At 45.9% G+C, this 16,507-nt stretch overlaps 1 pseudogene; it reads left to right on the forward strand.

Annotated features, from left to right (window-relative positions):
- LOC147723132 (interferon-related developmental regulator 2 pseudogene) overlaps nt 1–14,921 on the forward strand; it is a 78,482-nt pseudogene extending 63,561 nt beyond the window's left edge.
- The last annotated feature ends 1,586 nt before the right edge of the window (nt 14,922–16,507 follow it).

Genomic DNA, 16,507 nt, shown 5'->3' on the forward strand with positions numbered 1-16,507 from the left:
CAGTGTTTCTGGATGTTTCAGACTAAAGCTGGCGTCAGCATGAGAGCACTACCATCTCGTAGCTCCGTCGTGGCCATTCCACGAGCAGACATGGCAGCCGCTCCCCACCAGAAGCCTGCGGGAGTCGGGGGCCCCCAAGACTTTTGTAGAATCTTCACGGCTGAGGGGACGCTTTCGAGAATGGGACCCAAGCCCTATCAGGGAAGCGTCCGAGTTCCAAGGTGTCCCAGGGCCATTTTAGTGGACCAGGCCCAAAACCGAAGAGCCGGCCGCCATTTTGAGAGTACTGTGGCAGCCGCCTATCGCTGCACCGCAAGAGCGGGAGCAACTTAACTACATGGTGAGCGAGACGCTGTAGTAGCAAGAGCGGGCGGTAAACAGCTGAATGGCGGAAGATGCACAGTGTAGCAAAAGCGGGCGGAATGGCAACTAAAACGGTAAAGGGGCGCCCCACTACAGCGTGTCTTCAGGTGAAACGGATTGTGGGACAAAGTCCAGAATAGAAGAGTCATCAAAAGGCAAAAAGTTCCGCCGGACCCCGGGAGCCGGCCGCCTATGTCGGGGGCGATCTCAGGCTACACCAGCGCTATAAGACTTGGGGAGGGGGTCGGAGCCAAGCGTCTTCTCCGAGTCCGTGCCATCACACCATCCCTCGGGGGCCTCCGTCAAGCGGTTTTGGGAGGTACCATATAACATTGTTTTCAAATGCAGTCAGGTCCACAAACGACCCTCACTTACTTTGAGAATAGTGAAGCTGCAGTAGGTGGAAATAAGCTTCAGACAGTCTTACAAGCACTGCTTTTGTAAACATTTTTTGTTTTTTTGGTATTTTTGCACAGTTTTATATATTTTTTTTGTTTTTGATGGAGGGGAAACAACAAAGCACAGGCATTGAAAAAGGCTCAAACTCAGAACTCTGAACTATGGCACCCAACATCCAGGACTTGCCATCCGGATCTTGGCGCCTTGTGCTGCTTTCGACCTATTCACACATCGCTCCACTACTGACATCATCTTATAAACCAACGTTATGTAAATAGTTATTTAATAAAATGTTTTACCCTGTTTCTTTGCTGGTGTGTTGTCTATATTTTTAATATTTGCATAGGGTTTGTCGTTATTTTGGGCGGGATGGGTGATGGAGCCGAGCTGTCTTGCAGCCCTCATGGTGTGGAGCTCAGTTCATCTCACTATTTTCGTATTTCTCATGAAGGGTTGTTTATAATATTTCTATTTTAGCGAGGTCAAAAAAAGATCCAATTAGTGGCGTACTGATTTTGCTCGATTACTTTTATTTTTTTACACGATTTTTCCCGATCTGCAAAGACTAAACAGAGTATTGCGACTTTGTGCTTGTTTGTAAATAGAGAATGAACCAAAGAGAATCAATTGTAAAAAAGTAAATGCTTGGATAATAATCAATCAAATGGAGAGACAAGCAGGCAGGACGGATTACAACGGGGGTAAAGGCCTGCGTTAACTACTCTTCAGTATCTGCAAAGAGAGAGTACTACTAAGAGAAAAGAGGGGAGGGGGGCAGCGTTCAAAGCATATCAGCGTGCATAAACACGAAAAAGTTTTTATCTATCACGTACTTGACATTTTAAAGCTTTTCATATTTGCTATTAAAAAACCATTGAAATTCACTGAAAAAAACATAGGTTATAGTCGATATATAGTTAGGAATTTGCATTTACAAAACCTTGAAAATTCAATGAAAAAACCATTGGTTTTAGGCCATATATAGTTAGGGATTTGCATTTACAAAACCTTATTTTACTCGCATAAAACCATTGAAATTCCATATATAGTTAGATGCGCTAACTATATATCGCGCACCCGCAATCCACTGCTGATGATGTCACATATTACATCATTCATGACATGGTCAGTGACATCACTGATAACATCACTGATGACATCTCAAATGACATCACTGATGACATCACTGATGACATCTCAAATGACATCACTGATGACATCTCATTTGACATTACTGATCACATCACTGATGACATTATTCATATGATAATTTGATGAACCTCTTCAGACTCTAATAAAACCTTAGATACAATCACTGTAAACAGACTCTCACAGACTGTCACTCATCCATGGAGTTACTCACACACCTAGTCAGTCATGCAAAGAATCAATCACACCTTCATTTCCTCAACTATACAGTTATACAAACTTTACTTATTCAAACATATACTAACACATATTTACTCTCTTATACAATCCCTGATACAAGTTCACAATGATCCATACAGCCACTCACACATTCACTGGCTCTTATGCACAGTTATTTATATATGTCAACTCTCACATGTACTGTGTTTTACATATGTACTTACTTTGACATGTAGCACTGAGATATCCATTCACTCACCAATACACTCATGCACACAGTCAACCGCCCATACAGCTGTTTCCACATGCACTTTTGAAACCATACATCTAGTGAATCAACTGCTCACACATCTATGCACAGAGTCATACACCTCCCAGCCACCCACACACACACTCAGTCTCCCATACAAATACTTGGGCAACCAATCAATAACCCATATAGTTACTCATATAGCTACTTATCAACACATGCAACAGTTTACAGAACAACAGACATAATGATGCACAAATTAAGACAGTTTAGTCACTAACCCATGCACTCAGTGAGACACATTTAATCACTCACTCATACAGTCAGTCATGCACATACTAAATCCTTCATCCAGACACTTATACATCCACTCATTCTTCAATATGTAAGACATATTTTAACTTTACAGAAACATACAGTCGCTGGATGTTGTCATCAGTGATGTCATCAGTGATGTCACTGACCATGTCATGAATGATGTAATATGTGACATCATCAGCAGTGGATTGCGGGTGCGCGATATATATGTAAATCCCTAACTATATATGGCCTAAAACCAATGGTTTTTTCATTGAATATATATATATATATATATATATATATATATATATATATATATATATATATATATATATATTCAATGAAAAAACCATAGGTTATAGGCCATATATAGTTAGGAATTAGCATTTACAAAACCTTATTTTACTCGCATAAAACCATTGAAATTCCATATATAGTTAGCTAACTATAAGCGCTAACTATATATCGCGCACCCGCAATCCACTGCTGATGATGTCACATATTACATCATTCATGACATGGTCAGTGACATCACTGATGACATCACTGATCACAACATCCAGTGATTGTATGTGTCTGTAAAGTTTAAATATGTTTCACATATTGAAGAATGAGTGGATGTATAAGTGTCTGGATGAAGAATTTAGTAGGTGCATGACTGACTGTATGAGTGAGTGATTAAATGTGTCTTACTGAGTACATGGGTTAGTGACTAAACTGTCTTAATTCGTGCATCAGTATGTTTGTTGTTGTGTAAGCTGCTGCATGTGTTGATCAGTAGCTATAAGAGTGGCCATATGGGTTATTGATTGGTTGCCCAAATATTTGAATGGGAGGCTGAGTGTGTGTGTGGGTGGCTGGGAGGTGCGTGACTCTGTGCATAGATGTGTAAGCAGTTGATTCACTAGGAGTATGAGTTCAAGAGTGCATGTGGAAACAGCTATATGGGCGGTTGACTGTGCATGGGTGTGTTGGTGAGTGAATGGATTTCTCATTGCTACATGTGCAAGTAAGTACGTATGTAAAACACAATACATGTGAGAGTTGAGATATATAAATAACTGAACATAAGAGCCAGTGAATGTGTGAGTGGCTGTATCGATCACTGTGAGCTTGTATCAGGGATTATATAAGAGAGTAAATATGTGTTATTATATGTTTGAATAAGTAAGATGTGTATAACTGTATAGTTGAGGAAATGGAGGTGTGATTGATTCTTTGCATGACTGACTAGGTGTGTGAGTAACTCCATGGATGAGTGACAGTCTGTGAGTGTCTGTTTATACTGAGTGTATGTAAGGTTATATTAGAGTCTGAAGAGGTTCATTGTATTATCACATGAGTGATGTGATCAGTGATGACAAATGAGATGTCATCAGTGATGTCATTTGAGTTGTCATCAGTGATGTCATTTGAGATGTCATCATTGATATCATTTGAGTTGTCATCAGTGATGTCATTTGAGATGTCATCAGTGATGTCATCAGTGATGTCACTGACCATGTCATGAATGATGTAATATGTGACATCATCAGCAGTGGATTGCGGGTGCGCGATATATAGTTAGCGCTTATAGTTAGCTAACTATATATGGAATTTCAATGGTTTTATGCGAGTAAAATAAGGTTTTGTAAATGCTAATTCCTAACTATATATGGCCTATAACCTATGGTTTTTTCATTGAATTTTCAAGGTTTTGTAAATGCAAATTCCTAACTATATATCCACTATAACCTATGGTTTTTTCTGTGAATTTCATTGGTTTTTTAATAGCAAATATGAAAAGCTTTAAAATGTCAAGTACGTGATAGATAAAAACATTTTCGTATTTATGCACGCTGATGTGCTTTGAACGCTGCCCCCCCCCTCCCCTCCGTTGTAATCCGTCGTACCTCCTTGTCTCTCCATTTGATTGATTGTTGTCCAAGCATTTACTGTTTTAGAATTGGTTCTCTTTGGATCATTCTCTATTTACAAACAAGCACAAAGTCGCAATACTCTGTTTAGTCTTTGCAGATAGTGAAAAATCGTGTAAAAAAAATAAAAGTAATCGAGCAAAATCAGTAGGCCACTAATTGGATCTCTTTTTGACCTCGCTAAAATAGAAATATTAGGAACAACCCTTCTTGAGAAATACGAAAATAGTGAGATGAACTGAGCTCCACACCATGAGGGCTGCAAGACAGCTCGGCTCCATCACCCATCCCGCACAAAATAATGACAAACCCTATGCAAATATTAAAAATATAGACAACACACCAGCAAAGAAACAGGGTAAAACATTTTATTAAAAAACTATTTACATAACGTTGGTTTATAAGATGATGTCAGTAGTGGACCGATGTGTGAATAGATCGAAAACAGCACAAGGCTCCAAGATCCGGATACCAAGCTCCTGGATGTTGGGTGCCATAGTTTAGAGTTCTGAATTTCAGCCTTTTTCAATGCCTGTGCTTTGTTGAATCAAAATGGCGGCTTGACACAAAGCTGACTCAAGCGTTGCTACTGATGCTATGCAGACCAAAACTGGTTTTCAGTTTGTACATTTTTCTAGATTTTTCAATCCAAGTTTGGTTGACTTTGTAGAACGATGGCTTCAGATTTTCAACATACGGTGTGGTGGCGCTGACTGGGAGGGGGCGCTTCGCTCCTGCCCCCTCCCCAAGTAAGATTTTCATACGTGAAAGTACGTTAATGGTTTTGGTCCCTGAGATGCTTCGATGTCACTACCATTCTCAAATAGCATAAGTTCTAGATGTTGGGTGCCATAGTTAAGAGTTCTGAGCAGCGCTTGTAACACTGTCTGAAGCTTATTTCCACCTACTGCAGCTTCACTATTCTCAAAGTAAGTGAGTGTCGTTTGTGGACCTGACTGCATTAGAAAACAATGTGATATGTTACCTTCCTAAACAGCTTGACGGAGGCCCCTGAGGGACGCTGTGATGGCCATGGACTCGGAGAAGACGCTTGGCTCCGACACCCTCCCCAAGTCTTATAGCACTGGTGTAGCCTGAGATCGCCCCCGACATAGGCGGCCGGCTCCCGGGGTCCGGCGGTACTTTTTGCCTTTTGATGACTCTTCAATTCTGGACCTTGTCCCACAATCCGTTTGACCTGAAGACAAGCTGTAGTGGGGCGCCCCTTTATCGTTTTAGTTGCCATTCCGCCCGCTTTTGCTACACTGTGCCTCTTCCGCCATTCAGCTGTTTTCCGCCCGCTCTTGCGACTACAGCGTCTCGCTCACCATGTAGTTGAGATGCGCCCGCTCTTGCGGTGCAGCGATAGGCGGCTGCCACAGGACTCTCAAAATGGCGGCCGGCTCTTCGGTTTTGGGCCTGGTCCACTAAAATGGCCCTGGGACACCTTGGAACTCGGACGCTTGTCTGCTAGGGCTTGGGTCCCATTCTCGAAAAGCGTCCCCTCAGCCGTGAAGATTCTACAAAAGTCTTGGGGGCCTCCGACTCCCGCAGGCTTCTGGTGGGGAGCGGCTGCCATGATTGCTCGTGGAATGGCCACGACGGAGCTACGAGATGGTAGTGGTCTCATGCTGACGCCAGCTTTAGTCTGAAACATCCAGAAACACTGTAGACTACCAATTCGATCAGTTCCGGTAGCGCCCCAACATGACCCGGAAGAGAAGAACTTGCCCTCCCCTCTTTGACTGATGGTTCTTGTTGCCTGTCCCCTCTGTTGTCATTTAACAGAACTTTTTGGACTGCTGAAAGGGGTTGTGTTCTGAACGCTGGTTGGTGGAGACATTTAGACTATATTCTTGACCTACGTTGTCGCGTAATGCGTTTTATGACACGCCGCGTTAGCGCACCCGGAAGTGATCCGAGGCGCGGCGCGCAGCGCGTAACGTAAGCATAACAGGTCATGTGACTTGTTAATAAAACTTTTCATTGGTTCATTTTACTTTTGTTAATTTAATGATGAAAAGCTTGGTCTTATGACCTAAAAATTACGCTTTTTATTATTTTCGAACAATATTTTTTTTTCAAACATATGTTATAATATTCCAGGCTAATGTACTTTCCCGGAAAATTTACAACTGTCTTGCAAGTAAAATATATTCCTTTTTCGAGAAAAAGGGCGTTTCTTCCTTCCATGACGGAGCCGTTGAGTAAAAGAGATTCGGCCTGCTGTCTTAGTCGCCGATACGCCTGATTATCAGATTCTTATCGATCACTTTATGTTGCAGACATGAAAAACACAACTGCCCTTGACCATTTATCTTTACTGCGTTCCTACATATTATACCTTTTATCCGTCATGTAATTGGACTGCTTTATTTCACTTGCCTTTTACTGATTCGAAAACAGTCACTAAAAGTAAAAACTTTACAAATGAAAATACTACTACCGTGTTTTGTTTTAAAAACCTTTATTGTGAAAATGTCAGTATACAAATACGGGCCTATAACCACGTGGGCCGGCCACGGAGCAAACTCAAATCGTATATGATGAGGAGACATTTACACTGTAGAAGAACGTAACGAGCGGGCCATTAGGTGACAAGAACAAAGGTGTCTAACAGTTGCGGAATCGGTGGACGTACATTTTGTAATTAAAATACGACAGGGCCACTTACAATAACATTTTCTAGATATACATTTGCGGGCAAAGAGTTACGAGTCCCATTTATACCGGCGCCATTTTGGGCGAGGCCGGGCAGGTCCAAGATATAGTCAAAATGTCTCCACCAACCATCGGCCAGACCAGAACCCCTTTCGGCCCTTTATGTTACAAGATGGTGTCTTCTATTCAGAAAATATTGGTGGCAGCATTTTGAAAGGAAACAGAAACAGCCGTTCTCCTAGTGAGTTTCACATTGTTACATTTAGGAAGAATGTTGAAGAGTAGTATGTGGAAAATCTGAAGCCATTTTTCTACAAACTCTCAATCAGACTTGGATGGAAAAAAAAACCTGAAGAATGTACAAACTGAAAACCAATTTTTGTCTGTATAGCACCAACAGTAACGCTTGAGTCAGCTTTGTGTCAAGCCGCCATTTTCATTCAATCAATAGCGTCCCCCTGCACACATTCAGGGACCTGGTCGTGTCTTCAGATGAAATGCATTGTAGGAAAAGAAGCAGAAAGGAAAAGGAAAAATGTTCCGCCGGACCTAGTGAAGCTGCAGCAGGTGCAAATAAGCTTCAGACAGTCTTACAAGCACTGCTCAGAACTCTCAACTGAGGCACTCAACATCCAGGACTTGCCATTCGGATCTTGGCGCCTTGTATTTTTGTTTTGTTTTTGATGGAGGGGAAAGAACAAAAAACAGACATTGAAAAAGGCTCAACAGTGCAGGGCGCCTTGTGCTGGTTCCGACCTATTCACACATCGGTCCGCTACTGACATCACCTCATAAACCAACGGGGCACCCCACGCCGACTTTCGGCGCAGCATTCTAGGATGGCCACACCAGTGCGGCAATTTGCTGGACACCACCTCGGTGCCATCCAGATCTCGGCGCGTTCATTCATTCAATAGCGTCCCCCTGCACACATTCAGGGACCTGGTCGTGTCTTCAGAAGAAACGCATTGTAGGAAAAGAAGCACAAGGGAAAAGGCAACAAGTTCCGCCGGACCTAGTGAAGCTGCAGCAGGTGCAAATAAGCTTCAGACAGTTCTACAAGCACTTCTCAGAAATCTCAACTGAGGCACTCAACATCCAGGACTTGCCATTCGGATCTTGGCGCCTTGTGCTGGTTCCGACCTATTGACACATCAGTCCACTACTGACATCACCTCATAAGCCAACGGGGCACCCCACGCCGACTTCCGGCGCAGCATTGTAGGATGGCCACACCAGTGCAGCCACTTGCTGGACACCACCTCGGTGCCATCCGGATCTCAGCGCGTTCGAGTCACTGTGCCGGAAGAGTAACCGGAACTCAGCTGAACACGCCGTCTTTCGGCGCAGCATTGTAGGATGGCCACACCAGTACGGCAATTTGCTGGACACCACCTCGGCGCCATCCGGATCTCGGCGCGTTCGAGTCACTGTACCGCAACAGTGACCGCAATTCAGCTGGACACGCCGTCTTTCGGCGCAGCATTGTAGGATGGCCACACCAGTGCGGCAATTTGCTGGACACCACCTCGGTGCCATCCGGATCTCGGCGCGTTGTGCTGCCTTCGGCCTATTCGCACATCGGTCCGCTACTGACGCCGCCTCACGTGCCAACGGATTTTCTACGCTTTTTGTAGCCCTATGTCGCATAACAGGTCATGTGACTTGTTTATAAAACTTTTCATTGGTTCATTTTACTTTTGGTTTCCTAAAGATGGAAGGCTTGGTCATATGACCTAAAAATAACACTTTTCATTGGTTTAGAACATTTTTTTTTCCCAAACGATGAAAGCCCCACCTTGTTTCTGGATCATTCAGACTGAAGCTGGCGTCAGCATGAGAGCACCACCATCTCGTGGCTCCGTCGTGGTCATTCCGCGAGCAATCATGGCAGCCGCTCCCCACCGGAAGCCTGCGGGAGTCGGGGGCCCCCAAGACTTTTATACAATCTTCACGGCTGAGGGGACGCTTTTCGAGAATGGAGCCCAAGCCCTAGCAGGCAAGCGTCCGACTTCCAAGGTGTCCCAGGGCCATTTCAGTGGACCAGGCCCAAAACCGAAGAGCCGTCCGCCATTTTGACAGCCATGTGGCAGCCGCCTATCGCTGCACTGCAAGAGTGGGAGCAACTCCACAACATGGTGAGCGAGACGCTGTGGCCGCAAGAGCGAGCGCAACTCAGCTAGATGGCCGCCACCTGGGGAGACCCGTTCACGCCGCCTCCCCCCCCCCCCCCGGGCCGCCGCACGCCAATTTTCGGAGCAGCATTGTAGGATACCAAAACCAGTGCGGCAGTTTACTGGACATCACCTGGGTGCCTGTCGTACATGTTGTGTCAGCCATGTGACACTGGACACAGACCGCTACTGACGAGGCCTCCCCCCGCACCACCCGGGACGCCCCACGCTGTTTTTCTGTGCTGCATTGTAGGATCCCTAAACCAGTGCGGCACCCAGGCGACATCACCTGGGTGCCGTCCAGAACTCTGCACGTTGTGCTGCCTTGGGACTATTCGCACAACAGACCGCTACTGACGAGGCCTCCCCCCGCCCCACCCGGGACGCCCCACGCCAATTTTCGGAGCAGCATTGTAGGATCCCTAAACCAGTGCGGCACCCAGGCGACATCACCTGGGTGCCGTCCAGAACTCTGCACGTTGTGCTGCCTTGGGACTATTCGCACAAAAGACAGCTTCTAACCATTGTTGCTTTTTGTGTTAATAAATGTTTAAATGTTTTTAGTTTTTGTTCTGTTCATTATCGTTAAAAGTTAATAAAGTTTTATAACCTTAATTTGTTGGAGTGTTATCTATTTTTTGAAAAACGGGTGAATGGGGCCTTGAATCGGGTTATTGTCATGTGTGGGCTTTGGGAGTGTGCTGCTGCAGGATCGGACATTTCAAACTCAAATGCACGTTCTTTTTCTTACCTTTCCGAAGCATGGAGCGCAATAGCAGGCAGAGAAAGAGTGATGCACGTGTTGAACACTACCTGACCTGGCAAGTTGCTGGCAGTGCCCCCCCGCCCGCTCCTGAAAGAGGGCACACACACACCGCCGCCCCGAGTACTTCACAAATCTTTAAAAGACCATGCGCTTGTTCATGAGGCTTAAATGGTTTATCACCTCTTCTAGAACCCCTACATCGACCCTCTGACGTTTCATGGAAAAATTACCATGTAACACAATACCAAGCCCTGTCAGCTGAAACCCCCAAGGAATCGTGGGGCATATTATCAAGGGGGTTTATCTCCGCTTTTTTGGCTTTAAAAACCATGAAAGCGGAGATAAAATTATTTCCCTATTATCAAGCTGTCGCTAACACCAGTTAGTGACACCTAAAAGGAGATAGCGACCATCTTGGGCCCGGCTTTGCATGTCAGTGATACTTATCACTAATGACATGCAAAGTGGCGTGCCAAGATGTTAGCGACTGGAAACAGTCCCTAACATCGCTACCTTCTATTACCAACTTTTGGAGATATTCGCGCTAAGCGCGAATATCTCCAAAATCTAACACCTGCCCTGAGCAGTTCTTAGCCATGTTATCCAATGGGAGGTGGATAACATGGCTAAGAGCATTAGGTCGATAATACATGAATATCGCTGACTTTTCTGCGATAATAGCAAGGTTTATCTGCGATAAAAATCGCCGATGTGCGGCGATAATTTTTGTCTCTAAACAAGTTATAGACAAAAATTATCGCTAGTTGTTAGTAATATGCCCCCGGGTTTTTGCTTGCAGAAATCGGGAGGCGGGAGACTAGCACTGAAATCAGTACTCACACGCCTGAATCAGGAGGATTGGCATGTCTGAATTCTCTACAGTTGGGGCCATAAACTACATCCGCAGGGGTAGGTGATAGCCTGGGACCAGCCTGGCATCTAAAATGGCTGCCGTGCACGACAAAATTGTGGCATTCGAAAAAAGGCAAGATGGAGCAGCCGCTGGAAGAGATATATCAACATATATCAGCCTCCTCAGCCACCCTCAGGAAACATAGGGGATTAGGATATGTCTCCCGCACCCCCTTATACCTAGTACTTTAATTAACGAAGCACAAAATGGCGAATTCCCGTTTCGCTACCAGTTTGCGGCCCAGTTCGCGGCCCGTGAAGCGCTTCTACCGTGAAAAATCATTTTTTTTTTATTTTCCCCACGGGACCCTTTAATAACCCCAACAACATTCCTAGGGGGTCAAGAGAGGGATACCTTGCCCCCTTTCATTAAATTCCCCCTTAGTTTTTCACCTTTTCTTCTCTCTCGATCCTACCGAGAGACAAGATGGCGGCCGCTCCGGACTGTCACGCAGCAAAAAAAAAAAAAAAGCTCACGCACAGCCGCTGGAAGAGATGTATCAACATATATCAGCCTCCTCACCCACCCTCAGGAAACATAGGGGATTAGGATACGTCTCCCGTACCCACTTATAACTAGTAATTTAATTTACGAAGCACAAAATGGCGAATTCCCGTTTCGCTACCAGTTTGCGGCCCAGTTCGCGGCCCGTGAAGCGCTTCTACCGTGAAAAATCATTTTTTTTTTCTTTTCCCCACGGGTCCCTTTAATAACCCCAACAGCATTCCTAGGGGGTCAAAAGGGGGATACCTTGCCCCCTTTCATTAAATTCACCCTTCGTTTTTCACCTCTTCTTCTCTCTCGATCCTACCGAGAGACAAGATGGCGGCCGCTCCGGACTGTTTAGAATGTTGACAGACACCGGAGAGCCAATCAGCTTTCTGCGCGCAAAGTTCCGATAAGCGAAAAGTAAGCGGACCGGATCGCTGCCCAGAGCGCTGTTACAGATATATATCTTGATTTAAACGTTAATTTCTCAAAAACTACTGGAGCACATATATTGAGACCTAGCAAAGGCACATCGGGCTAACAGTCCCTACAATTTTGCCAAGTTTCGTGCAAATCCATTCAGCCGTTCGAGCTAAAAGTGAGTCCAACCGCCCTATGGAAAACTCAATGCAAAAAACGCGTTTTGGGACCCCCCTTTTTTCTCAGCCCCCCCTTGACGAAACCCCACCAAATTTTCAGGAGCTGCTCAGAAACAAAATGTGCCATTTTCCTGAAAATTTCAGCCGATTCCATCCACAAACGCCAAAGTTATTAGACATAGAATTTTCAAAAGTCCCATAGGGAATTTATCCTAACTATATATACCTACTGGCGAACGCCAGTAGGTAATATATATATATATATATATATATATATATATATATATATATATATATATATATATATATATATATATATATATATATATATATATATATATATATATATTACCTACTGGCGGTCGCCAGTAGGTATATATAGTTTGGACGGTTTCCCATAGGAAATCCCCAACATTCTATTGTGAATAACTTTGGCCCTGGTTGATGAATCTTCGCAAATTTCTCAAAGAAGATGGCTCGCTCCGCTCCGCTCCTTCCCTGAAAGTTTGGGGGGGATTCGTCAAGTGGGGGCTGAGAAAAAAGGGGGGTCCCAAAACGTGTTTTTCCCATGTTAATTTCCATAGGACCTTTAGACTCAGCTACAGCTTGAACCGCTGAAGGGAATTACACCAAACTTGTCAAAATGGTAGTGTCTGGTATGCAGATCACGCTTTTGGTAAAATTGTGTAAATACCTCCAGTGGTTCCTGAGAAAATTAGAAGAGAAATCAATTATATATCTATAAGCGCGAACGCGTGCGCGCACCCCACGATTTTTCGCGATTTTTTTTTTTGGGCGGGGCTTGGGGGGGGGCTTGGGGGGCTTCTCTCTTTCATTTTTGTGTTTATTTTTTCGATTTCGAGGGTGCTCACTCCTCGTTTTGCCCCCCGAGATCACCGCCGCGGCCCGAGCCGCCTGAAGATGGCCGCCGCCTGGTTGTGGGCGGGGCCGGGAGGACGTGGTTTCCGCTTCCCCCTGCCTGGGGGAAGCCTTCGATGTCCGGACCGGTCTCCCGTGCCGAGGGGGAGACCGGGTGATGCAGGCCTGAGGAGCCGCTTCCCCCTGCCTGGGGGAAGCCTTCGATGTCCGGACCGGTCTCCCGTGCCGAGGGGGAGACCGGGTGATGCAGGCCTGAGGAGAAGTGTGGGCTGGTACGGGGCTCCCGTGTGCGGAGGGAGCCCCGGGAGAAGAGGAGACGCTTTGGCCGAGCAGCAGCGTAGGTAGGTTGGTGCGGGGATTGGGTGCAGGGTGCGGGCTGCGGGGGGCGGGCAGCGGTAGAAGTGGGCGGGCGGGACGGAGAGAATAGTCCCGCAGCGCCCTCGTGAAAGGGGCGTTTGCGGAGGCGGGACTGCAGGTTCCAGGGATCTTTGCAACTGCGGGCGGGAGCGGGTAGAGCTCAGAGGGCGCCGAAAGAAGATGGTGTCTCACTCTCACAGATGCTTTGGAGCGATGTATGAAGAAAGGGAAAGGGGAGGAGCAGTCTTTGGCTGCTAATGTGCTTACACTGCTGAGCCTTCAAATGGGTTCTGGGCCTGAAGGGGAGGAAATTTTCCGGAGTCTTAAGCCACTTCTAATCAATATCCTCACTGATGCCTCAGCCAGCCTAATCGCCCGGCAAAGCTGTGCCTCTGCCCTAGCAATGTGCTGTTACTTGGTTGCAGCTGATGTTGAGGATTTAGGTACATGCCTCACTTGCCTAGAGGGAATCTTCAGCTCTTCATACTTGAATGCTACTTCACCCAACACTGTGCAGCACAACCCTCAGACACAGCAACTGCACTGCAGTGCCCTGCATTCATGGTCCCTGCTGCTGACAATCTGCCCCAATTCACAAGTGGAAAAGATCCTTCTAAACCACTTATCCAAGCTGCCCAGCGTACTGTCCAGTGAAAATGTCAACCTGCGCATTGTAGTTGGTGAGACCATCGCGCTGCTGTTTGAACTGGCCAGAGAACTGGAGGAGGATTTCTTCTATGAAGACACTGACCTGCTTTGTACAAAGCTGAAAGCCCTGGCGACGGACAGCAACAAGTATCGGGCTAAACTGGACCGCCGCAAGCAACGCTCTATTTTCAGAGACGTATTGCACTTCATAGAGAACGGAGAGTGCCACGAGGAGACCATCAAGTTTGACCTGGAGTGTATGTACATAGATAGCTGGGTTAGGAGGAGAACATACAACGCCTTCAAAGAAGTCCTGGGCTCGGGAGTGCAACATCATCTCCAGAATAATGAACTCCTCCGAGACATCTTGGAACTGGGTCCTCCTCTTGTGTTGGATGCAGCTGCTATCAAAGCCAGCAAGATCACACGAGTGGAAAAGCATATGTACAACTCTGCTGCTTTCAAAGCCCGGACTAAATCTAAGAGCAAAGTGCGTGACAAGCGTGCTGACATCATGTGACCTTGCTGAACCGTGGCCCACACTATCCCACATCTGGCAACACATGCGGCTAGTCTTGCAGAAGTCCCAGATACAAACTACACTTGCCAACCACTGTGATGACTGAAAGAAGATGCCAAAACTACAGCCAAGAAGAGGGGGATACAGCTTTTACAGTGAAGCGTCAGACCCCAAAGTGTGCTGTCCCTCAGCATTCATCAGAGGGGCGTCCTCTAACCTGGGAGTGTTTTATACATCTATTTAAAAAGCATCATTCACCTGACTGAGCAGTGCCATTGCCTATGATCATGGGGAAAGCGTGCTTTGGACTTGTTAAGGCAGCTGGACACGTATTTTAGTCAAAAAAAAAAAAAAAAGAATAGTCCTACGATTTTTCCTTAATGAGGCATGGTTCTATTTACCTTTGAGCCCTTCCGCTTCAGAGATCCCGCCTCACCTCCCACAATGTCTACCTACAGCCCCTCTGACACGTTCCCTGGTTTAGACCACCCCCTGCCTTCTGTCTCCCCCTATGCCCTGCTCCTCTCCCTTGCAGCCGAGCACTGCTCCCCCCTCCCTCAGCGCCTTCCTCCTGCCTCTCCCCCTCCCCTTCCTGCTCCTTGAAGGCTCTGGGCTGTTCAGAGCTGCCACCTCCCCTCTGGCTCCTGCTGCCCCCTGCGGTGGACTGGTGGCCCGGAGAGCTCTGCCTTATCCTCTTAAAGGCTTCTCTGCACCCCCTCCTCTGCCAGCCACCCTCCTCAGCCCCAGTGCTCTCACTTCCCATGTGTTGGGGGGGAGGGGGGAAGGCGACAGTCATTGATAAGGCTCCCGACGAGGTGGCTAGCCCCAGATAGGAGTCATGAAATCTAGAATTACAGTCGGGCTGGGGAAGGAAGTGAAAACTCCCACCTCACCAACTTAAATAAACGTTATGGTCGCACGCGACATGTGTGGTGCCTAGAAACCTAGCGCCAACATGAGGTGTGCCCCCAAGTGTGCAGTCCCCACGACCTTCATGAAGTATGCCTGTTCTGATATGTATGTGGCTTAGAAGCAATCTCAGCGCACCATGCATGTTTATAAATTGGATAGCGCCAAGAAGCTATTATTACGTTTATGCGTCATCAGTGCATTATGTTCCTGCGAGGGGATTTGACTACGCGTCCTTATGTTTTTTTGTATTTAATTTTTAATAAAGAATTGAGCTACAATATGCCCACGGGCCGCTTCCAAAGTAGGAGAAACCCTGCTGAATGAATGAAAATTGAAGAGTGAAGTTTGTACATAGCGCCTAGTAACTGGTGAATGCTCCGACATACATATATGCATCTTACTTACATGCGACATGCATACATCGATGTAACATAAAATACATTGACTTCAATGAACTGAGTTGTGGTATGAAGTCAAACGAGAGCAGGGCTGCAACCAGTGTCTATATCCGAACTATGGAGCGCCTAGAAGCCATAGGAATGCATTTTTGATGCCTCAAATGTATAGCGCTTAGAAAAACTATCTATGTACAAAGCTATGAAGTCTGATACGTACACTATTCAGCAACTTAGAATTCTTGTGAATACATTATCTCTGCCCGAGGTGTATGACGTTTTAACGCCCTCCTAAACATAATGGGGCAGATTTACAAACCCCTTGCGCCACTTTTGCGTCATTTATAACAGGGGGAAATGGCGCAAAAGTGGCGCATGGGGCTTGTAAATCTGCCCCAATGTCTTTAGATGAGGTATATAGTTCATAGAGGCACTGTGGGTAATTAATGCCTGTACCTGGGTGGTACAAGGTTTGGAAACCTAATGAACAGATTATTTTAGTATCAGAGCAGTAAACCATAGGTTTTAGGCATTATATAGTTAGGAATTAACATATAAAAAACCATTGAAATTCCTCCTATATATATATATATATATA

The sequence above is a fragment of the Lissotriton vulgaris genome, chromosome 4_1, assembly GCF_964263255.1.
Source record: "Lissotriton vulgaris chromosome 4_1, aLisVul1.2, whole genome shotgun sequence".
NCBI classification, from domain to species: domain Eukaryota; kingdom Metazoa; phylum Chordata; class Amphibia; order Caudata; family Salamandridae; genus Lissotriton; species Lissotriton vulgaris.